The sequence below is a fragment of the Pan troglodytes genome, chromosome 6, assembly GCF_028858775.2.
Source record: "Pan troglodytes isolate AG18354 chromosome 6, NHGRI_mPanTro3-v2.0_pri, whole genome shotgun sequence".
NCBI lineage: Eukaryota > Metazoa > Chordata > Mammalia > Primates > Hominidae > Pan > Pan troglodytes.
Genome location: NC_072404.2, coordinates 49507461 through 49532267, shown reverse-complemented (window position 1 = coordinate 49532267; position 24807 = coordinate 49507461). Strand labels below are relative to the sequence as shown.

General features: G+C 36.7%; 1 pseudogene; it reads left to right on the top strand.

Moving 5' to 3' along the window:
* The window catches only part of LOC107976060 (single-stranded DNA-binding protein 3-like), a 62338-nt pseudogene that overhangs the window by 16386 nt on the left and 21145 nt on the right, over nucleotides 1-24807 (top strand).

Sequence of the window (24807 nt, the reverse complement as noted above, 5' to 3'; positions counted from 1 at the left end):
CATTTAGATCTGTGATCCACATTGCATTTATTTTTACATACGGAGTGAAGTGTGGATGCAGGTTCATTTTATGGATGTGGATATCTAATTGTTCCAGCAGCATATGTTGAAAAGGCTGTCCTTTCATTGTCCTACATTGCCATTGTGCTTTTGTGAAAAATAAGTTGACTATATGTGTGTGGGTCTATTTCTGGACTGTTTGCTGTGTTCCATCGTTCTACAGATTCTCCATGAGTTACCCTGATAAACTGATCTTAAGTTGAAAATCTATTTAGTACCCCAGTAAACCCATCATACAGTTGAAAAATTGCAAGTAGAACCATCTTAATTTGGGGTCCTTCTGTATCTGGCTTTCTTTATGTAGGTCTAGCATCCCTAATCCAAAACTCCAAAATCAGAAATGCTCCAAAATCCAAAACTTTTTGGGTGCCAACATGATGTCACAAGTGGAAAATTTCACACTAGACCTCATGTACACAAACTTTCATTTGAAAATTTACTAAAAGTACTCCATAAAATTGCCTTCAAGCTCTGCGTATAAGGTGTATGTAACATGTATGTGTTTTGTGTTTAGACTTGGGTTCCATCCCCAAGATATCTCATTATATATATGCAAATATTCAAAAACTCAAAACACTGTGGTCCCAAGCACTTTGAGAGATACTCCACCTACAGCAGTATCACACTGTTTTGATTACTGTAAATTTATACTAAATCTTGAAATCAGCCCTTCAGTTTTCTTCTTTTTTAAGGGTTGTTTTGACAATTCTGGATCTTTTGCATTTCCACATGAATTTTAGAATTAGATAGTTAATGTTTTTAAAAAGCCTGCTATGTTTGGAATTACACCAAGATTGTGTTCAATCTATAGATTAATTGGGGGAGGATTGACACTTTAACAATAATGTATCTTTCCACTCCTGTAAAGTTGTTTCTCTCCATTTATATAGGTCAAATTTAATTTTCTCAGTAACATTTTTTAGTTTTTTTGTATGTCTTTACATATATATATATATATTTTTTTTTTTTTTTTTTTTTGAGATGGAGACTCACTTTGTCACCCAGGCTGGGGTGCAGTGGTGTGATTGTGGCTCACTGTAACCTCCACTTCACGGGTTCAAATGATTTTCTGGCCCCAGCTATCCAAGTAGCTGGTATTACAGGCATGAGCCACCATGCCCGACCAATTTTTATATTTTTAGTAGAGATGGGGGTTTCACCATGTTGGCCAGGCTGGTCTTGAACTTCTGACCTCAAGTGACCCACCTGCCTCAGCCACCCAAAGTGCTGGGATTACAGGTATGAGCCACTGCACCTGCCCTTGGTTTTTCCATATTTTATCAGATTCATCTGTATCTCAATTTTTTTGGTGAAGTTGTACATGATATTTTTAAAATTCCAGTTGATTGCTTATTGCTAGTATATGGGAATATAATTGGCTTTTGTATGTTGATTTTTGTATCCTCCAATCTTGCTAAACTCATATATTAGTTCTATTAGCTTTTTTGGTAGATTTGATCAGATTTTCTGTGTACACCAAAGGTTATCAAAACTTTTCATTCTCAAACTATTGTCTTACTAAAGATAGGAAATCTTTTTTAGACTTGTCACAAAACAGTCTCTGCTGCAGCTAATCAACTTTCCATTGTAGTATGAGAGCAGCCAGGGAGGATACATACATTAATGAACACAACTGTCTTCCAATAAAATTTTATTTACAAAAACAAGAAGCTGGCCCATTGGTTGGAGTTTACCCACCCCTATTATGTGATCATGCTTGTGAATAAACACAGTTTTACTTCTTCCTTCCAACCTGGATGCCTTTTATTTCTTTTTCTTGTCTGACTTCACTGGCTGGAATCTTCAGCACAGGGTTTATTTACTAAAGTTGTGAAAGCAGACATTCCTGTGTTGTTCCTGATATGGGGAAAGCATTCAGTTTTTCATCGTGACACATTTTTCATCATGACACATTAGTTGTAGGTTTATCATAGGTGCTTTATATCATGCTGATGAAATTTGTTTGCATTCTTAGGTTGCTGAGAGGTTTTTTTTTTTTAAATCAAGAATTAATGTTAAATTTTATCAAATGCCTTTACTCAAATATCATATGGTTCTACTCTGATATTTTAATGTTAAACCTTGCATTTTAGGAGAAACCCAATTTGTTTATGATGTAGTCTCCTTTTAAAATGTCACTGGAGCCAGATACGGTGGCTCACGCCTGTAATCCCAACACTTTGAGAGGCCAAGGCAGGAGGATTGCTTGAAGCAGGTGTTCGAGACCAGCCTGGGCAACAAAGCAACATCCTATTTCTATTTACAAAAATAATTATGTATATAATTTATATGTACATATAAATTGAGTTACATATATAGTTTATATATATATATATAAATTGAGTACAATTAGAAATTTTTTAAAGCATTTTTAGTGTAGTTTTAAGTTCACAGCAAAATCGAGAGTCAGGTGCAGAGATCGACCAGGTACTCTCTGCCCCCAGACATGTATAGCCTCCCTCATTATCAGTATGCCTCACCATAGTGGTACATTTGATATGACTGATGAACCACAAATGACATGTCATAATCATCCAAAGTTCATAGTTTATATTAGTGTTCATTCTTGGTGTTGTACATTCTGTGGGTTTGGACAAAGACCTGTATTCATCATCATAGTATTTTACAAAATATTTTCTCTGCTTTAAAATTCCTTTTTGTTTCACCTTTCTGTCCTTTCCTGCCCTTCCATACCCCAGGCAACTGCTGAACTTTTTACTGTAGTCATAGTTTTGCCTTTTCTAGAATGTCATATAGTTGGAATCATACAGTACGTACCCTTCAGATTGGCAGCTTTCACTTGGTAGTATGCATTTATGGTTCCTTCATGTCTTCTTATGACTTGATAGCTCATTTCTTTTTAACATTGAATACTAGTTTATTATATGACTGTACCAGAGGTTGTTCATTCACCTGTTGCAGCATATCTTAGTTGCCTCAGAAATTGGTTAAATTTTTATGTCAACATTCATGATGGAGTTTTCTTTTTTGTAATATCATTGTTTGGTTCAGGGTAATGCTAGCATGATAGAATTAGTTGTGTTGTGTTTCTCCTCTTTATTTTGCAGGGGAGAAGTTGTGTAAAATTATGTTCCATCTTCCTAAAATGTTTGGTAACATTCACCAGCAGAGCTAGCTGGGCGGGGAGTTTTCTTTGTGGGAAGATTTTACCTACAACTTTATTTTCTTTGGTAGATGTAGAGTGATTGGGTTATCTATTTCTTGATTGAGCTTTGGTTATTTTTGTGTTTCAAAGGCTGTGTTCATTTAAGTTGTCATGTTTAGTTACATAAAGCTCACACTATTATCTTGCTATTCTTTTAGTATCTGTGAATCTAGAAAAATGTCACATTACTTATTTCTGAAATTAGTAATTTGTATCTTCTCTTTTTTATGATTAGCCTGGCTAGATGGAGGTTTATCACTTTCATTCTCTTCCTCAAAGTGTTCAGCTTTATTGATTTTCCTATTGCTTTTCTGTTCTATTGGTTTCATCTTTGATGTCATGGTTTGTTTGGCCTGCTGTCACAAAATACTATAGACTGTGTAGCTTATAAACAACAGAAACTAACTTCTCACACCTGGAGGCTGAAAAGTCCAAGATCAAGGTGCTGCAAGATTTGGTGTCTAGTGAGGGACCAATTCCCGGTTCCTAGGTTCCATGTTTTCCCCTGTGTGCTTCATATGGCAGAATGGGTGAATGAGCTCTCTGGTGTCTCTTATACAAGGGCACTCATCCCATTCATGAGGGCTTGGATTCCATGAGCTAATTGCCCCCACAAAGCCTCAGTTTCTAGTAATATCACCTCTGTGATCAAGTTTCAGCATATGAGTTTTGAGAGGACAAATGTTCAGACCATAGCAGACGTCTATTATATCATTTCCTCTGGTTCCTTTGGGTTTAATTTGCTCTTTTCTCCTTAGTTTCTTCTTTTTTACTTTCTTAAGATAGAAGTCAAGGTCATTGATTTGAGAGTCTTCCAGTATAGACATTCAGTACTGAAACTTTTTATTTAACTACTGTTGTAGCTACATTCCATAAATTCTGACATGTTGTAGTTTTATTTTATTTCAGTTCAAAATAGTTTCTAATATTTTTTTTGCATCACCTCTTTGGCCTAGCGTTATTTAGATATGTGTTACTTTGTTTCCAAATTTTTTAGTATTTTGATGAGATATTTTGTTACTGATTTCTAATTTGATTGCTCTGTGGTCAGGGACCATAGTTTGTATGACTTAAATCCTTTTGACTTAATTCTTTTATGAAGATTTACTGTATGGCCTAGAATATGATCTGTTTTGCTAAGTGTTCCATGGGTCCTTGAGAAGCATAGTGCTCTTCAAGTCTACTCTAGTCTTACTGATTTTCTGCCTCCTTGTTCTGTCATATATTGAGTAAGCGATATTGAAATCTCAGACTATACCTGTGAATTTGTCAATTTCTTCTATCAGTTTTTGCCTCATGTATTTTGAAGCTGTTATGTTACTAGGTACATAAACATTTAGGATTATGTGCTCTTGATTAATTGAACCATTTATCATTATGAAATAATTTTGTTGATAGCTAGTAATATTTTTTGCTCTGAAATCTACTTTGGTATTAATATAACCATTTCTGCTAGGCTTTATTTGTTAACTGTTAGCATGGTATATATTTTTCCATCCTTTTAACTAATTTGCATCTTTACATTTAAAGTTTTTTTTTTTTTTTTTGAGATGGAGTCTCGCTCTGTCACCCAGGCTTGAGTGCAGTGGCGGGATCTTGGCTCATTGGAAGCTCTGCCTCCTGGGTTCACGCCATTCTCCTGCCTCAGCCTCCCGAGCAGCTGGGACTACAGGCACCTGCCACCACGCCCGGCTCATTTTTTGTATTTTCAGTAGAGACGGGGTTTCACCATGTTAGTCAGGATGATCTCAATCTCCTGACCTCGTGATCCATTCGCCTCGGCCTCCCAAAGTGCTGGGATTACAGGCGTGAGCCACTGCACCTGGCCTACATTTAAAGTATTTCTTAGAGGTAGCAGGGAGTAGGATCTTGCTTTTTTATACAGTTTGACAATCTGCCTTTTAATTTAGGTTATTAGGCTGGTTTCATTTATAATGTGATTACTGATATAGTTAAGTTTATCTGTTATCATACTGTTTGATTTCCATTAGTCCCAGCTGTTCTTTGTTTTCTTTTCTTTTTCTGCTTTCTTTTCAATTAGCCTTTTTTTTTTTTTTTTTTGAGATGCAGCTTCACTCTGCCACCCAGGCTGCAGTGCAACGGCATGATCTCTGTTCACTGCAACCTCGGCCTCCTGGGTTCAAGTGATTCTCCTGCCTCAGCCTCCCAAGTAGATGGATTTACAGACGCCTGTCAGCACACCTGGCTAATTTTTTGTATTTTTAGTAGAGATGGGTTTTCACCACATTGGCCAGGCTGGTCTCGAACGCCTGACCTCAGGTGATCTGCCCCCACTTGGCCTCCCAAAGTGCTGGGATTACAGGCGTGAGCCACTGCACCTGGCCAGTCATGTAATTTTATGATTGTTTTATCTCTCTCTTTTGGCTTATTAGCTATAAGTCTGTTTTTGCCATCTTTGTGATTTCATTACAATTTGTACTATATGATTTTATCTTATCACCTTCAGGCAGTATTATACCATATCATATATGGCATAAGGAAATTAGAATAGTATAATTTCATTTCCTCTTTCCCAGCCAGATCCTTCCTGGATTTGTGGGATTATAGTTTTCATTAAGTTTAGAAAATTTCTGGCCATCTGCTCTCTATATTTTGTCTGTCTCTCTCCCTTTCTCTTTGGGGACCTGTATATTACTGCTTAAAGTTTTCTCGTAGTTCTCTGATGTCTCAAATTTATGAATCTTCTCTTTTGTGATGTCTAGTCTGTATTTATTTCCATCCAGTATAGTTTTCATTTCTGACATTTTAATTTGAATCTCTACACATACTGTTTGCTTTCAAAAAATATCTCCCATGTCTCTGCTTGAGATTTATTTTGGGACACAGTTGAGTTACTTATACACAGCTTGATATTTCTGGTCTTGCTTTATGGTTTGGTCTAATTTTCCACTTCTGAGGCAAGGTGTTTCTAATAACTCTATTCATTGCCCTGTGAAGCCCGAGTTTTTCCAGTATTGCTCGTAGTAATGGACACTCTTCCTTACACATTGTGAGCAACAGGCACTATTTTTCACTGTTTCTAATTTTTTAAAGATTTTTTCCCCCTGGTCTCAGGTAGTTTCCTAGCACACATGTACTGTTCATCACTGTGCTATTGGTTTTTTGTGCTTCATCATACCAACTCAGAGAATCTGGTGGACTCTACCTCAGTTTTTTTTCTCCCTGTGTCATGGCATGGAAACTTTGTCAAGTCAGGGAGCTGGGTTGTTTGTAAGGCTTACTTCATTTGTTTTGTCTTACAGGGATCATTGTCTTTGTTACCTGAAGTCACTTTCTTTTTTTCTGGAGAGTCTTGCTCTGTTGCCCAGGCTGGAGTGCAGTGGCACGATCTCAGCTCACTACAACCTTCACCTCCTGGGTTGAAGTGATCCTTCTGCCTCAGCCTCCCGATCAGCTGGGACTATGGGTTTGCGCCACTACACCCAGCTAATTTTTGTATTTTTAGTAGATATGGGGTTTCACCATGTTGGCCAGGGTAGTCTCAAACTCCTGACCTCAGGTGATCCGCCTGCCTCGGCCTTCCAAAGTGTACCTGAACTCCACTGTCTTGAAAATCATCATATAATGTATTTTGTCTTTTTTGGTTTTGATTGTTTCAGACAAGAAGGTAAATCAGTACCTGTTTCTCCATCATGACCAGAAGCAGATTACAGGAGAGCTTCAGCACTTACCACAGACTGGCTAGAATGCTCTTCTACCCCCTTTACTTAACTGCTTCCTTCTCATCCTTTATTTCTCAGTGTAGCCATCTTTTCATCAAGGAAATCTTCCCTGAGCCCAGTATACATCAGATTGTATGTACCATAGAACTGTTTTCTTCCAGTATCTATCTGAATTTGTAATTTTCACTTTTATTGTCTTTGTTCTTCACTACACTGAAAGCTAAGCAAGAGCAGAGGTATTGTCTGTTGTATCTGCAAAGCTCAGCAGACCACATGTTAGGAACTTAGTCCATATTTGTTAGGTGTATGGTTGGGTGACTGTTAAAATGCACAGTCCTTTATATGCAAAAATTACTCATATTTTATTTCCACCTTGTTTTCTCCCTCATGTAGAGTCTGTTAGCCTATTAAAAATGCAAGATGCAGTTCTTTCATGGGAACACTTATTAGAACTTAAGAATAATCATTGTGAACAACTTACAGTAAATATTAAACAAATGGAAAATATGGTTGGTGTACTACAAAAGGAGCTATCTGAAGCAAAAGAAACACAATTACAGTTAGAGCATGAAAAAGGTCAATGGGAACAAGAACAAGAACGCTACAGTTTGAGGTATGACGTTTGAGTTTTAAATAAATATTTTAACTGTCTATACTAAAGATATGTAAGAATTTTTGCAATTGTTGACTCTCTGGGGCTTAATGGGAAGAAAATGTCTTGTACTTGTGGAATATGAAATTCTTGGAAATAAGGTAACAAAATTTTAACTGAATTCTTCTAATAATTGTATATTTTAAATCGTGATTTTAATGGCTGTATGGAAGTCTACCATATGGGAACCTCAATATTTAACAAATTGAATTTGGGGTTTGAAATTATTTTGTATTAGAATTAATGCTGTGAGGAACATCTTTTATTCTTACTATTTTTAGACACAGGTTTTTGCTCTGTCACTGAGGCTGGAGTGCAGTAGTGTGATCATAGCTCACTGCAACTTCGAACTTTTGTGCTCAAGGGATCCTGCCTCAACCTCCTAAGTAGCTGGCACTACAGGCACATGCCCCCATGCCCTACTAACTTTTTAAGTTTTTCATTGAGACAAGGTCTCACTATCTTGTCCAGGATGATCTCTAAGTCATGGCTTCAAACAATCCTCCTGCTTCGGCCTCCCAAAACACTGGGATTACAGGCGTGAGCCATGATACACAGCCCAGAACGTCTTTTATCTAAGTCACTTTCTACATTTCTAATTATTTACTTTGAATCAAGTCTTCAACACAGAATATTTTGGTTAAAATACAAGAACTTTTTTATAAAAGTCCTTGGATTAATATTTCTAAATTGTCCTCAAGAATGTTTGTATTATTTTACAGTTCAACCAACAGAGCATAAAATGGCCACTTGTCTCAACCCAGAATACTTTTTAAAAACGTTATACAGTTTTATTCTTCTTTTTACTCTCTAATTTTTTTTATTTCAATACCTTTAGGAGTACAAGTGGTTTTTGGTTACATGGATGAATTGTGTAGTGGTGAAGTCTGGGATTTTAGTGTACCCATCACCCAAATAGTATACATTGTAACCCAATAGGTAGTTTTTGTCTCTCACTGCCGTTATGCTTTTCTCCCTTCTGAGCCTCCAATGTCATTATACCACAGTGTCAGCTTTCACATATGCGTAGCATAGCTCCCACTTGTAAGTGAGAACATGTGGTATTTGTTGTTCCATTCCTGAGTTACTTCACTTAGAATAATGGCCTCCAGCTCCATCAAGTTGCTGCAAAAGACATTATTTCATTCTTTTTTGTGGCTGAGTAATATTCTGTGATATATATATATATTCCACTCATCAGCTAATGCACACAGGTTGATTCCACATCTTTGCATATTGTGAATTGTCCTGCAATAAACATATGCATGCAGGTGTTTTTTTGACATAATGATTTCTTTTCCTTTGAGTAGATACCCAGAAGTGGGAATGCTGAATTGAATAGTAGGATCTACTTTTAGTTCTTTGAGAAATCTCCATACTGTTTTCCATAGAGGTTGTACTAATTTGCATTCTCACCACCACTGTGTAAGTGTTCTCTTTTCACCACATCCACACCAACATCTATTGCTTCTGATTTTTAATAATGGCCATTCTGGCTGCAGTGAGGTGATATATCATTGTTGTTTTATTTTGCATTTCCCTGATGATTAGTGATATTGGCCATATTTTTATATGCTTGTTGACCATTTGTACATCTTCTTTTGAGAAATGTCTATTCGTGTCATTTGCCCACTTTTTAATGGAATTATTTGTATTTTCCTGCTTATTTGAGTTTCTTGTAGATTCTAGATATTAGTCCTTTATCTAATTCATGATTTGCAAATATTTCCCCCCATTCTATAGGTTGTTAGTTTACTCAGATGATTATTTCTTTTGCTGTGCAGAAACTTTTCAGTTTAATTAAAAGTTTAATTATTAATTAATTAGTTAAATTATTTGTCACATTTGCTTTTAGGTTCTTCATCATAAATCTTTTGCTTAGGCCAATGTTTTCAGGTATCAGATTTAGGCCTTTAGTCCATCTTGAATTAATTTTTATTTTATATATGGTGAGAGATAGGGATCTAGTTTCATTCTTCTACATGTGGCTATCCTATTTTCCCAGCACCATTTATTGAATAAGGTGTCCTTTCTCCAGTTCATGTTTTTATATACTTTGTCAAAGAATATTTGGTTGTAAATGGCTTTATTTGTGGGTTGCCTATACTGTTCCATTGATGTATGTATCTACTCTTATACTAGTACCATGCTGTTTTTGTTACTGTGGCCTTATAGTATAATTTGAAGTCAGGTAATTTGGTGCCTCCAGACTTTTTGTTGTTGTTGTTGTTGTTGTTGTTGTTGTTTTGCTTAGTATGTCTTTTGCTCTTCAGGCTCTTTTGTGGTTTTACATGAATTTCAGCATTTTTTTTTCTAATTCTGTAAAGAGTGACATTGGTATTATGATGGGAAATGCATTGAATCTGTAGGCTCCTTTGGGCATTAGGGTCATTTTCACAATATCAATTATTGCAGTCCATGATCATAGGATGTATTTCCCTTCGTGTCATCTGTGATTTCCTTCAGCAGTGTTTTCTAGTTATCCTTATATAGATCATTCACCTCCTTCATTAAGTATATTTCTAGGTATTTTACATTTTTGTAGCCATTGTAAAGGGATTGGGTTCTTGATTTGACTCTCAGCTTGGTCATAGTTGGTGTATATGGGTGCTACTGATTTGGATTCATTGATTTTGTAACCTCAGACTTCACTGCATTCATTTATCAAATCTAGGAGTGTTTTGTAGACATCTTTAGGGCTTTCTAGGTATAAGATCGTGTCATTGGCAGACATAGTTTAACTTTCTCCTTTCCAATTTGGAAGTCCTTTATTTCTCTTGCCCAATTGCTCTGCCTAGGATTTCCAAGTTTTATTTTTTATTTTATTTTATTATTATTATTATTTATGAGATGGAGCCTCACTGTGTCACCCAGGCTGGAGTGCAGTGGCGTGATCGTGGCTCGCTGCAACCTCTGCCTTCTGGGTTCAAGCGATTCTCCTGCCTCAGCCTCCCTAGCAGCTGGGGACACAGCTGCGTGCCACCACGCCTGGCTAATTTTTTGTATTTTTTTTTTAGTAGAGATGGGGTTTCACCGTGTTAGCCAGGATGGTCTTGGTCTCCTGACCTTGCGATCTACCCGCCTCAGCCTCCCAAAGTGCTGGGATTACAGGCGTGAGCCACCGTGCCCAGCTGGGACTTCCCAGTTTTATTAATATACATGAAATAAAAACTAAAATGGAAAGTGAGTAATGATTAGTTTATTTCACATCTCTCTCTCCTATACAGCTACAATTAATTCAAAGTTCTATGTTGAAAACACATGTTGGCCGGGCACGGTGGCTCACGCCTGTAATCCCAGCACTTTGGGAGGCCAAGGTGGGCGGATCACGAGGTCAGGAGATTGAGACCATCCTGGCTAACACGGTGAAACCCTGTCTCTACTAAAAATATAAAAAATTAGCCGGGCATGGTGGCAGGCGCCTGTGGTCCCAGCTACTTGGGAGGCTGAGGCAGGAGAATGGTGTGAACCCGGGAGGCGGAGCTTGCAGTGAGCCGAGATCGCGCCACTGCACTCCAGCCTGGGCGACAGACAGAGGGAGACTCAGTCTCAAAAAAAAAAAACAACAAAAAAAACCCACATGTTATTCTTTATTGTTTAAATGTTAGATCGTATCTTGTTCCAAAAGGAATTTTAAAATTGTTTATAAAATACACAAGAATCAAGAAGATAAGTGGAAAGTGTTACCAAAAAATAAACATAAAAAGTATTGGTTAACACAAGGGTCCCCAACCCCCAGGCCACGGACCAGTACCAGTCCATGGCCTATTAGGAACCAGACCACACAGCAGGAGGTGAGCGGCAAGTGAGCAAGCAAAGCTTCATCTGTATTTACAGCCGCCCCCCATCACTTACATTACCACCTGATCTCTGCCTCCTTTTAGGTCAGCAGCACCATTAGATTCTCATAGGAGCGTGAACCAAATCCTACTGTAAGCTGCACACATTGGAGATCTAGGTTGTGCTCTCCTTATGAGAATCTAATGCCTGATGATATGTCCCTGTCTCCCATCACCCCCAGATGGAGCTGTCTAGTTGAAGGAAAACAAGCTCAGGACTTTCACTGATTCTACATCATGTGAGTTATATAGTTAATTATTTCATTATATATTACAAAGTAATAATAATATAAATAAAGTGCACAATAAATGTGATGTGCTTGAATCATCCCTAAACCAGCCCCCTCTCCCCCAGGTCCATGGAAAAATTGTCTTCCACAAAATCAGTCCCTGGTGCTGAAAAGACGGGGGACAGCTGGGTTAACAGATATTAGACCCCATTGCCTTGTATTGGATTATAGTAATCTGCAGATATACATTGTGTGACTGACATCCGATGGTGCCATCTTTTTTTTTTTTTTTTTTTTTTTTTTTGAGACAGAGTCTCGCTCAGTCACCCAGGCTGCCTGAGTACAGCAGCCTGATCTCGGCTCACTGCAACCTCCACCTCCCAGGTTCAAGCAATTCACCTGTCTCAGCCTCCCAAGTAACTGTGACTACAGATGCCTGCCAACAGGCCTGGCAAATTTTTGTATTTTTAGTAATGATGGGGTTTCACCTTGTTGGTCAGGCTGGTCTCGAACTCCTGACCTTGGGTGATCTACCCGCCTTGGCTTCCCAAAGTGCTGGGATTACAGGCTTGAGCCACCGTGCCCAGCCCGATGGAGCCATCTTGCACTGTAAATTATTTTAGGGATACCTGCAGTATTTCATGAAAATTAAAATTTATTTCTAGTGAATTTACAAAGTTGTTTATAAGTAGTATGTTCTTTTTAATTAGTTAATTTGAAATGATCTGTCCTAATTGAGTTCTTATGACTGTGTGAAAAAGAGGTAATTTTCTTTTTCTTTTTTTTTTTTTTTTTGAGAGGGAGTCTCGCTCTGTCGTCCAGGCTGGAGTGCATTGGTGGCGATCTCAGCTCACTGCAAGCTCCGCCTCCCAGGTTCACGCCATTCTCCTGCCTCAGCCTGCCGAGTAGCTGGGATCACAGGCACCCTCTACCACACCCAGCTAATTTTTTTTTGTATTTTTAGTAGAGATGAGGTTTCACTGTGTTAGCCAGGATGGTCCCAATCTCCTGACCCTGTGATCCGCCCGCCTCAGCCTCCCAAAGTGCTGGGATTACAGGCGTGAGCCACAGTGCCCTGCCAAAAAGAAGTAATTTTCAACGTGTAACTATACTAAATAATTTCTAATATTCTTTTCCATAACATTTATCAGAATTGCTAGTAACAGAAACTCACCAATTAGCAGGATGTTTTTTCTTCACTACCTTTCAAGTATATTTATCCCTTGGAAGAGACTGAAGTGAGAAATTAAAAACATGAGAACTAGAAAGGAAAAATAGTCAAGAACATAGAAATTTTATTTGAATAATAAACACTGTGTAGGAAGAGCCAGATAACAAAATAAACTTTTTATTTTCTAACAAAACAAATTTTAATATGTTTTACTGTAGAATGACCTTAAAAGAAGAAGAAAAGAGAAGAAATGCTGATATGTTGCCTAAAAAAGATAGTGAACAGTTAAAAAGAAAAGAAAAGGAATGCGGGAAAGAAGTTGAAACAACAACTCAAACAGACTCTGAAATCACTGGTCACAGAATTGAGGACATTAGGAAAGAATTTGGATCAGGTAAATTAATTTTCGGTGAAAACTTTATATTTCTAACTTTATATAATTACATCCTTTGTATTTTTTACATCTTTTGATGTAATGTATATAATTTAGTTTCAAAACATACCAAGACTGTTATTTAATCTTAAAAAGGAAGTATGACATTTATAGCTATTTATTGTAAACCTTGGCATCTCTGCCTGTGATGTTCAGTCTTAGATGCTCAAACTATCTCTTATGTTTTCTGAATGAAGGAATGGAGGATAAATTGAGTTTAATCACATAAATATTTGTGTATTTTTATGTTAAAATACAGGCTCTATAGCTTTGAGACTATAACAAAGCTAGTTAAATGTTTTGAAAGAAATTTTATTACACGATACTGTATTTTTCTGTAGGTAAGAACTGTTTTTCCTCTTTGAGAAATTTAGCTGTCATGTATGCAATTAAAGTTTGAGTAATTCCTGACGGATAAAAGTCCTTGTGTTTTAATAGGCTACTTTTTTTTTTTAACAGTTTTACAAAAACAGTTCTGTTCTTTTAGATTTTCTTTTTCAATGCTATTAGACCAAAAATGTAATGTATGTCTAGGTTGCGCAGAAGTGAAGCGATATCCACAAGCAACTTTCTGAAGAGCAGAATGCCAGAATATTACAAGATGAGATTCTGACCAGTAAGCAAAAGGAGGTTGAAGGGGCTCAAAAGAAAATGAATTCTGAGGTATTTTCTTTAGTCATTTTCAAATATGTTTTTGTATGTGTATATATTTGAAAAACCAACTCTATGTACCTTGGAAAATATAAAGGATTTTTAAATTTTATATATATATATATATATACACACACATCCTATGTGTTTGTGTATCTATATATAGAATATACACGTGTGTGTGTGTGTGTGTGTGTGTGTATGTGTAGGATAAAGTCATATTCTTAATTCAGCTCCATTAGTCTGCAGCAGTCAAGTAGTGACATTCACAATGGCCTCAATGCAAAGAAGAAGCATTTGATATTTTTTATAAGAATTGATGATCTTTCCATAATCTCAAAATTTTTGGTACTAACAACAGACGTTCTAGTTTTCGGACATTGTTTTATCTTCTCAAAATATTAGTGGAGAAGTCAGTTTATTATTTTCACTGATAGATAAGGAGGAAATGTATAGCCAGTTTAGAGGCCATATTGTGGATGTCATTCTTCTTACTTTTGAAGAACTTAAAAGTTTTCTCCAAGTAGTATCTAATTTCAATGCAAAGGGCTTTGAAAACAATGTCGTAGAATAATATACATTTAGTGATAATTTATTGGTAAGTGTTTTGTTTTTTGGAAAAATAGTTCAGTGTTTTTCCCCCTATTTCACACTTATTACTGTTTCAAACATTATAAAGAGGAAATAAAAGTTATTACAATAGCAAATCTCATGATTTTTTAAGAAGATCTCTATAAATTTTACCATTGGTATTTTTAAATAAGAGGCTTCTTTTGTATTTATATATTTACACCACAGAAGTAACTGCAATTTGATGGAGGAGGACTAGAAGTAGAATCAGAAGACCTGGGGAAAATCCTACATCTTGCATATATTTCAATCTCTCCTCTTCAGAATTGAGACCTTAAATGAGTTCAGTAATGTATGTAAAAGTGCAATGCTTAGATGTAGAAGTGTAAAATGTAGAAATGTACAATGCTTAGATTTAACATTTATGAATAAGTGTAATCTTTATAACTTACAATAAAATTGTTAGAAAAGTAGAATATCTATAGAACATTATCAGGAAAAAGGAACTTAGAGAACTTTGAGGAATTTCTTCAGTCCAAATAAATGCAGAACTAAGAGTCTTACAATAGGGTGGTGTATAGGTTAGATATCAGATTTTAAAATTTTTAAATTTTAAAAATTTAGTCAAATGTATCAATCTCATATTTTATGCCGCTGGGTTTTTTGAAATTCAGAGAAAGGCTTTGTCAATTCTGAGAGTCTTAAAAATCCTCTAGTGGTTTATTTTTTACTTTTATTGATTCATTGTCTTCAAATAGATTTTTTTAACTTTTGGGAATTTACACTCTGAGGTTTGAAATTTTGATTTAACATTTTTTCCAGTTAAATATCGACTTACGGGAATCCTTTCATTGTACAAATATACAGGTTATTCTTTAATTTCAGAAGAAACTATGATATGTCATTCTATTGAGTGCTAAGTTTCCTTTGTTTACTTAGATTTCTCAAAGCCATAAGAAAGAAAAAGACCTGTTGCATAAAAATAGTATGTTGCAGGAAGAAATTGCCATGCTAAGACTGGAACTAGACACAATAAAACATCAGAACCAGCTGAAAGAAAAGAAATATTTGAAGGATGTTGAAAGTGTGAAATAAAAGAATGACAACCTTCAAAATATGATAAAACTGAATGAGGAAACATCAACAAAAATAGTATTTCAGTACAGTGGACAGCTTAGTATTTTGACAGCTGAGAATAAAACTCTCAGTTCTCAACTTGAGAATGTAAAACACAACATGGAAAGACTGGAAATGGAAATTCAGCCATATCGATGCAGCCTGGCTGCTGCCGTACATGATTGTGATCAAAGTCAGACAGCATAAGAAAACCTAGAACTTGCTTTCCAGAGACATGAATGGGTTCATTTACAGGAGAAAATAAATTCTGATATGTCTAACCTAAAAGATAACAGTTAGATTCTTTCTGAAAAACTCTCTAATGCTGACAGTAAAATTAACAGCCTAAAAATTAAGTTTCATCAGCAAGAGAAACACTCAGAGAAAAGACATCAGTTTTAGAATGTTTCCAAAGAGACCTAGGCCAAACACAGTGTCAAAAGAAAGAAATTGAACGAATGTATAAAAATGAACAAAGTAAAGTAAATAAATACGCGGAAGAAGCAGGAATCTGTAGAGGACAGATGTGCTCAACTACAAAGTGAAAATAGGTTGCTTCGACAGCAACTGGATGATGCCCACAAGAAAGCTGGCAATCAAGAAAAGACAATCAGTACTATCCAAGATCAAATCCATGCTGTTGTAAAAAAATCTAGCTGGGAGTGAAATGCACAGTCTTCTGCTAGAAGAGAAAAACAAGGACTTAATCAATGTATGTAATAATTTGAAAGAAAGAATATATCAATGTGAAAAAGAGAAAGAAAAAAAAGTAAGTACCAAGAAAGATATTTTTCAAACTGAAAGAAAATTTAAAGTAATATTTGGTTATGCTAAATGTTATATATAGTTGAATATAAAAGTATGTAGAATAGGCTGGGCGCGGTGGCTCATGCCTGTAATCCCAGCACTTTGGGAGGCCAAGGCGGGTGGATCACCTGAGGTCGGGAGTTTGAGACCAGCCTGACCAACATGGAGAAACCCCATCTCAACTAAAAATACAAAATCAGCTGGGCGCAGTGGCGGGTACCTGTAATCCCAGCTACTCAGGAGGCTGAGGCAGGAGAATCGCTTGAACCCGGGAGGCGGAGGTTGCATTGAGCCGAGATCGCGCCATTACACTCCAACTTGGGCAACAAAAGCTAAACTCCGTCTCAAAAAAATAAAAAAGTATGTACAAATATACTTAGAATAAAAGTGTATTTGCTGTGTTAGCCTAGAAACATACCAGCAAAAGAAAGAGCTGAAGTACACTTTACTTTGAGTAAAGAAATTATATCACCTTTGAAATTTTAAGAGGTTAAGTTACAAGTTGTTAGTAGATATAGACTAATATTTATGATGTAGACATACTGCTAAAATAATTTTAATATTTGTATGTGGCCACATTTTAAGACCATGATGAAGCAGATAAACAGAAATGCCTTATATCTGAAATAAGTCTTTTGAAATTAAGATTCGATTAGGTGGGTTACTTTGACTGTTAATTCAATATTTCCCAGGTGAACTGAAGTATACTGTTGTATCTCATAATACTTTTCCTTCAGGGGCTTTTTATGTATTTACGTTTGTATAATTTTATTTTTATTTGTATCAATTTGACTTTAATCTGAGACTATTTCAATATCACAGTATTGTTATGACATCTCAATTATTTAAAAGCATTTACTTTTTATTAAATCATAATATGGGACAGATGTGAATTTCCAGCAAAACCATATTTGATTAATTTTACCACTGGTATTTATACTTTGAATGTTCTTAAAAATAATTTGCCCATCATTTTTATTTCAAGGCTCAATGGCTATCATTTGGATATGACTTTGTTCCACACAAAGATAATTGTGGCTATCTGCGATTGCTTTGTTTGACATTAGGTTCCCATTTTCAATCTAGTGGGAGGTGGCAGGATTCACATACAGTGAGAAAGCAGTGAGGAGAGAAGAGATTTGTAGGAGCTGCGGTCAGGGAGGGAGGTGAAGGCCGGGTGGTTACCCAGGGCCTGGAAGGCAATTGAAATTTTACTTGTATTCTGAGATAGAAATCTATTGGAAGGATCTGAGCAGGCAATTGAGGATGTCAGGAGTGGTGGGGTTTCTTTGAGCTTCTAATAAAAAAGAGGAAAAACATTTTACAATGTTGCATTTTCTACCACCAGTCCCACCCACATACGGATTTGTTTTTGTGACTTAAGTAGGAAGTTAAGCATTGCAAATGTATCGGGTGAGTGAATAGTGAACTGAATCTAAGCAGAATACTGACTTGGCAGGAAAATAATACCTTCTGTGTCCTTAACTGAATTCAGTAATAAACAAGCATGTATACACATAGGAAAAGAAGGTAAATTCATGTATGTGGTGCTATTTTTCAAAGTACATGTTAAGTCTTATTACCATGATTTACTGATAAGGTAACATGTAAAATCAGTAACAAAAATATCTGAACAGGTAGTTATGAGACAACTTCAACAAGAACTGGCTGATACCCTAAAAATACACCCTATGTCAGAGCCTTACCTAGAGGCTACACCACATTGTCATATTAATTTAGAAGAGACCCAAGATTCAAAGAAGGAATTAGGTAGAATTGGAAGTCAAGTACATATGAAACATAACATGTCAATGGTTAATCTATAGGTAGTGGAATAATATCTAATGTTTTAGGATACTAATTGCATTGGATAGTTTTTTATTTTTATTATAATTAATTTTATTATCTTTATCATGCAGTTATTTCTTAACCTCTGACTTTCATTCTGTCATGTTTTTCTCATAAGTATATACATTTTAAAAATAATATTTACCCTTATGAAAGTTGGGAATTATACCTCATTCCTCACAGCAGTTGAGAGAGTTTTTTTTGCAAACCATTATTTCTTAGCTATTTCTCTACTGTCATGGTAAGGCAAGCCAGATTAAATCAGAGGATAATGTTTAATATAGTGTTCCAAAGAAGTGTCTTATTTCTTGTCTTTACTTTCATGAATGGGTATAGAATGTGTGTCTGTTTATTGCATGAATTTCAGGATAACTTGTATGGAAAGGCCATTAAACTCTTCTCCAAAATGCAAATGTTTTAGATTAATTTACAAAGTACTTGAAATGTTAGGCATTTCCTTCATTTTCATTTCATTTTAAGTATATTGTAAAAGCATGGAAATACTCAGATCGTGTAGAGTATATACATCCAAAGTAGAGAATTAAGAAATGTATCTAGATCCTGCCACTGGATTTTTTAAAGCAACTGTGTTGATATATAATTTGCATAACATACAGTTCACCCATTGAAAATGTACAAGTCTCTTAGTATATTCATGGAGTTGTGTAGTCATCAGCAACATCAATTTGAGAACATCTTCACGACCCTGAAAAGAAACCCTGCATCATTTAGCCATCATCCACCAGTTTGCCCTTCCTCAGCTCTAGGGAACCACCAGTCTACTTTGTTTCTATAGAGTTGCCCATTCTGGACATTTTGTATCAATTGAATCACAAAACATGTGGTGGTCTTTCGTGATTGGCTTCTTTCACTTAGCATAATATTTTTAAGGCTCATCCGCATTGTAACATGTATCAGTACTCAACTTCCTCTAATTGCTGAGTAACATTCCACTCTGTGGATATACCAGTCATTTTATTTACCCATTCATCAGTTATGGACCTTTGGGTTGTTACCATGTTTTGGCTATTAATCATACTGCTATGAAGTTTTATGTACAAGTTTTTGTGTTTGCATATGTTTTCATTTCTCATGGGTGTATACTTAGAAGTGGAATTGCTGGTGTATACTTACAAGTGGAATTTGAGGAGCTGTCAGTCTGTTTTCCAAAGTGGCTGCACCATTTTACATTTCCGTCAGAATTGTATGGGGATTCTAATTTCTCTGTATCTTCCCAACATTTTTCACATTTTTGATTGAAGATTCCATCCTAGTGGTGTGAAGTGATACCTCATTTTTTTTTTTTTTTTTTTTTTTGAGATGGAGTCTTGCTCTGTCGCCCAGGCTGGAGTGCAGTGGCACAATCTCGGCTCACTGCAACCTCCCTTGCACCGGGTTCAAGTCATTCTCCTGCCTCAGCCTCCCAGGTAGCTGGGATTACAGGCACCCACCACCATGCCCGACTAATTTTTTGTATCTTTATAGAGATGGGGTTTCACCGTGTTAGCCAGGGTGGTCTTGATCTCCTGGCCTCGTGATCCACCCGCCTTGGCCTCCCAAAGTGCTGGGATTGCAGGTGTGAGCCACCACGCCCCGCAAAGTGATACCTCATTTTTGTTTTGATTTGCGTTTCCCTAATGAGTAATGATGTTAAGCATCTTTTTATGTGCTTATGAGCCACTTGTGTATCTTTGGGAAAATGTCTATTTAAATGCTATGCCCATTTTAAAATCACCTTCCCTTTTTTTTCTGAATTTTAAGTTTTTTGTAGATCTTAGGTGTAAGACCCTTAACAGATATGATTTTCAAATATTTTATTTCACTCAATGGCTTTTATTTTTACTTTCTTGATGATGTCTGTTCAAGTGCAGACATTTCAAATTTTAATAAAGAATTTTATAGTTTTAGCCCTTACATTTAGCAGTCCTATTTTGAGTTAATTTTAGATGTGGCATATGTTAGGAGTCCATCTTTATTCTTTTGCATGTGGCTATCCAGTTGCCCCATTACCATTTGTTGAAAAGGCTATTCTTTTTAACAAATTAATAGTCTCATTTGTTGTTTTTTTACCCTTGTTGAAAATCAATTGACCATAAATATGTGTGTTTATTTTGGGATTCTCAATTCTAATATGTTGATCTATGTCTATCGTCATGCCAGTACCGAATCTAATTTTAGGATAATTATTTTTCAGTCATGTTGCTTATTATTCCCAATTGTCCTAAGTAAGAATAGAAATTCAAGTAGTAGGATGCCTTTAATTTCACTGTTTGCTTCCTGAAGGAACATGTGGCCAGCTTATATTAATACCTTGCTGACTCCTGTGACACAATGGGAAGTCAGGCTTACAAAGACAGAGCGTATTCATTTCTTTTTCTCCATTCAAACCGTTTTTCTCTCACTCAGTCCCTACCTCTTCACTCCCATTTTCATCAAATCTTGGTTAGAGGATCTGCTGACTCAGTCTGTATTTACTGCATTATATTTACTAACTCATAATAAGTCATAAGAATTGTGTAGATTTTTGCCATGTAGGAAGGAGAAGATTAAGTCTGGGCTGTTGCTTTCCTCTTTGGAAATTGAGCTAATTCATCATCTTACAGCTCACAAATAGATCCTCTGTTGACCTGGTGCCTGGTTCTTTGGATAACACTGGAGCTGATCCTTTTCTTGGCACAGATCCTACATTCTCAGAAATTACAGTTTTCTGTATTTAACTGCTTTTACTTAACAGAGGTGCCTAGCTATGCTTTATAGCTCAGTACATAATCAAATTAGTAGTTCAACCCATTCAAATAAAAATTTTCAGGAATGCAGCACCTAAAAATCAGGTGATGTCCAGGTATTTATCAGAGACAAATAGTCAAATTAGTTGTATGAATCTCAAAATTTCAGAGCCAATTTGTATGATACGGAGCAGCATTTTGGTACAATGTAAAGATGAGATGGTCTTACCTTCTCAGCTTGAAGGGAAATTGTATTTAATTTTTTAACATGTAAAGGACACTACATTTGTTTTACTACAGAGAAGATTAAAACTGATTCCCTAGTATTCTCTTTATTTTCTCATTGAGGAAATGAAAATGAAGATCAAATACTAGATTGATTAATAATTACTCAGCTGCTTATCACTTTTAGAATTTCAATTCACTGAAATCAGGTAAAATGTCTGATTTGTGTTATATCAAATACTTCTGTTTTTTGTCAACTTTCATACTTCAAATTATATATCCTTCCTTCCTCATCTTCCTTATCCCATAACTTGAAGGGCAAATGCTAAAGAGCCTCATTTGCTTAGTTATGAGAATTTGTAACTGAAGGGAACTTTTTCTAAACGTCCTCCTCAATAGTTCATACGTCCGTCTCCTGGTTGTCTGCTGCTTCTCATTAGCATTGTTTGTCATTAATAAATTAACCTCAACATTTAGTAGATCCTACTTTAAAGGAGACTAATTACTACTGTGTAAGCTATTATATTTCTTACTGTCTTTTTGTTTAAGTCTATTTTCCTGTTTATTTTTCCCTAACAAGCTACCCAAAGGTGAGTGGCTTAACAGCAACATGTATTTAGTTCACCAATCTGTGGTTTGGAAAATCCTTGTCCAGGACAACCTTCTCTGCTCCCCTCAGCTTCACTTGCAGTCAATCAAATGTTGGGGGACTGGAATCATCTGAAGGTCTGGTCACTGATATGTCTGGTTGTTGACAGTGGCTGTTGATTGGAACTTTAGTTGGGGCAGGCAGCCCAAATACTTGCACTGGAACTCCTGTGTGTTTTTGTGACCTGAGCTTCCTCACAGCATGGGGGCTCGGTTCTAAGGGCAAGCAGTCTGAGGTAGAGAGCCTCTTCTAACCTAATGTTGGAGGCCACACGGTATCACTTGTACCACATTCTATTCATCAGAAGCAAGTCACTAAGTGTGGCCCATAGTCTATTTATAGGATGAATTGTTTGTTTGTTTGTTTATTTATTTTTGATTGATTGATAGTGTCTCACTCACTACATTGCCCACGCTGGCCTTGTACTCCTGGGCCCAAGGGGTCCTCCTGCCTCAGCCTCGTGAATAGCTGGGACTACAGGTGTATTACATCATACCCAATTTCCTTTTTATGTTTGTGGACATGTATAATTGTACATATTTATGGGATTCACAGTGATATTTTGATAAGTGTAGCCAGTGTATAATGGTCAAATCAGGCTATTAGCAAAGCCATCACCTCAAACATTTACTATTTCTTTGTGCTTTGAACATTGAAAATCCTCTCCTCTACCTTTTTAAAAATACACTATAAATCATAATCATAGTGACCCTACAGTGCCACGGAACACTAGAGTTAATTCCTCCTATGTAGCTATAATTTTGTATCCATTAACCAACCTCTCCCCATCCTCCACTCCCCCTACCTTTCCCACCCTGTAATACCCACAGTTCTACTCTCTACTTCCATGACCTCAAATTTTTTACTTTAGTTCCCATAAGTGAGAACATGCAGTACTTATGGTTTTGTGCCTTATTTCACTTAACATAATGTCCTCCAGGCTCATTCATGTTGTTGCAAATGACATGAATTTATTTTTTGGCTAAATAGTATTCCATTGTGTATGTATGCCCTATTTTCTTTATTCATCAACCACAATCATCTGTTGATAAACATTAAGGTTAATTCCATATCTTCGTTATTGTGAATAGTGCTGCAATAAACATGGGGGTGCTGGTGTCCTTTGATACATTGATTTTCTTTCTTTTGGATAAATACTCAATAGTAGGATTGCTGGATCATACCACAGTTCTATGTTTAGTTTTTACAGAAGCCTCCACACTGTTTTTCATAGCGGTTATAGTAATTTGCTATTTCCTACACCAGTGCATAAGAGTTCCCTTTTTCTCCCCAACCTCACCAGCATTTTTTACTTTTTGTCTTCCTGATAGTAGCCATTCTAACTGTGGTGAGATGATATTGAGTACTTTTTCATATATTGGCCATTTGTATGTCTTCCTTTGAAAAATAATCTACTCAGAGCCTTTACCCACTTATTAGTTGGACTACTAACTTTTTCACTGTTAAGGTGTTTGCTTTCCCATATGTTCTGGATTTAGACCTTTGTCAGGTGAACAGCTTGCAAGTATTTTCTCTCATTCTGTGGATTTTCTTCACTCCATTGGTGGTTTTCCTTGCTGTAATGAAACTTTTAATATAGTCTCATTTATCTATTTTTGATCTTTGTTTTTATTTTTTACCTGTTTTTTTTTTGATGTCTTAGCCATAAAATCATTGCCTAGACCAATGTCTTGAAGTATTTTCCCTATATTTTCTTCTAGTAGTTTCATAATTTGGGGTCTTATGTTTAAGTCTTTAATGGATTTTGAGTTGATTTTATGGTGAAAGATAAGGATCTGCTTTCATTCTTCATCCTACTGATATCCAGTTTCCCCAGCCCAATTTGTTGAAGAGAGTGTTCTTTCCCAGTGTTATGTTGTTGACACCTTTGACACCTTTGTCAAGAATCATGTGCCTGTAAATATGTAGATTTATTTCTGGGTTCTCTATTCTGTTCCATTGGTCTGTGTATCTGTTTTTATAACAATCCATGTTTTAGTCACTGTACCTGGTAATTTGTTGTTGTTGTTGTTGTTGAGAGGGAGTCTCGCTCTGTCACCCGGGCTGGAGTGCAGTGGCGCGATCTCTGCTCACTGACTGCAAGCTCCACCTCCCGGGTTCACGCCATTCTCCTGCCTCAGACTCCGGAGTAGCTGGGACTACGGGCGCCCGCCACCACGCCCGGCTAATTTTTTGTATTTTAATAGAGACAAGGTTTCACCGTGTTAGCCAAGATGGCCTCGATCTCCTGACCTCGTGATCTGCCCGCCTCGGCCTCCCACAGTACTGGGATTACAGGTGTGAGCCACCGCGCCCGGCCCCTTGTAATGTATTTTGAAGTCAGGTAGAAGTGATGCCTCCAGCTTTGCTCTTTTTCCTCATGAGTAGGTGGACTAGTCTGGCTTTTTTTTTTTTTTTTTTTTTTTTTTTTTGCTTCCATGTGAATTTTAGGATTGTTTTTCTATTTTTTGGCAAGTTTTTTTTTGTTTGTTTGTTTTGTTTTGTTTTCGAAACGGAGCCTCTCTGTGTTGCCTAGGCTGGAGTGCAGTGGCGCGATCTCCGCTCACCGCAAGCTCCACCTCCCGGGTTCACGCCATTCTCCTGCCTCAGCCTCCCGAGTAGTTGGGACTACAGGCACCCGCCACCACTCCTGGCTAACTTTTTTGTATTTTTAATAGAGTCAGGATGGCCTCAATGTCCTGACCTCGTGATCCGCCCGCCCCGCCTCCCAAAGTGCTGGGATTACAGGAGTGAGCCACTGCGCCCGGCTTCTTTGGCAAGTGTTAAAAAGCATTTTGTTTATTCTTTTTCTTTCTTTTATTTTAGATTCAGGGGGTACATGTGCAGATGTTTTTACAAAGGTGTATTGCATAATGCTGAGGTTTGGGGTATGATTGACCCTGTCACCCAGGCAGTGAGTATTTACTACTCAATAGGTCATTTTTGACACTGGTTCGCCTCCCATCCTTCCCCTTCTTGTA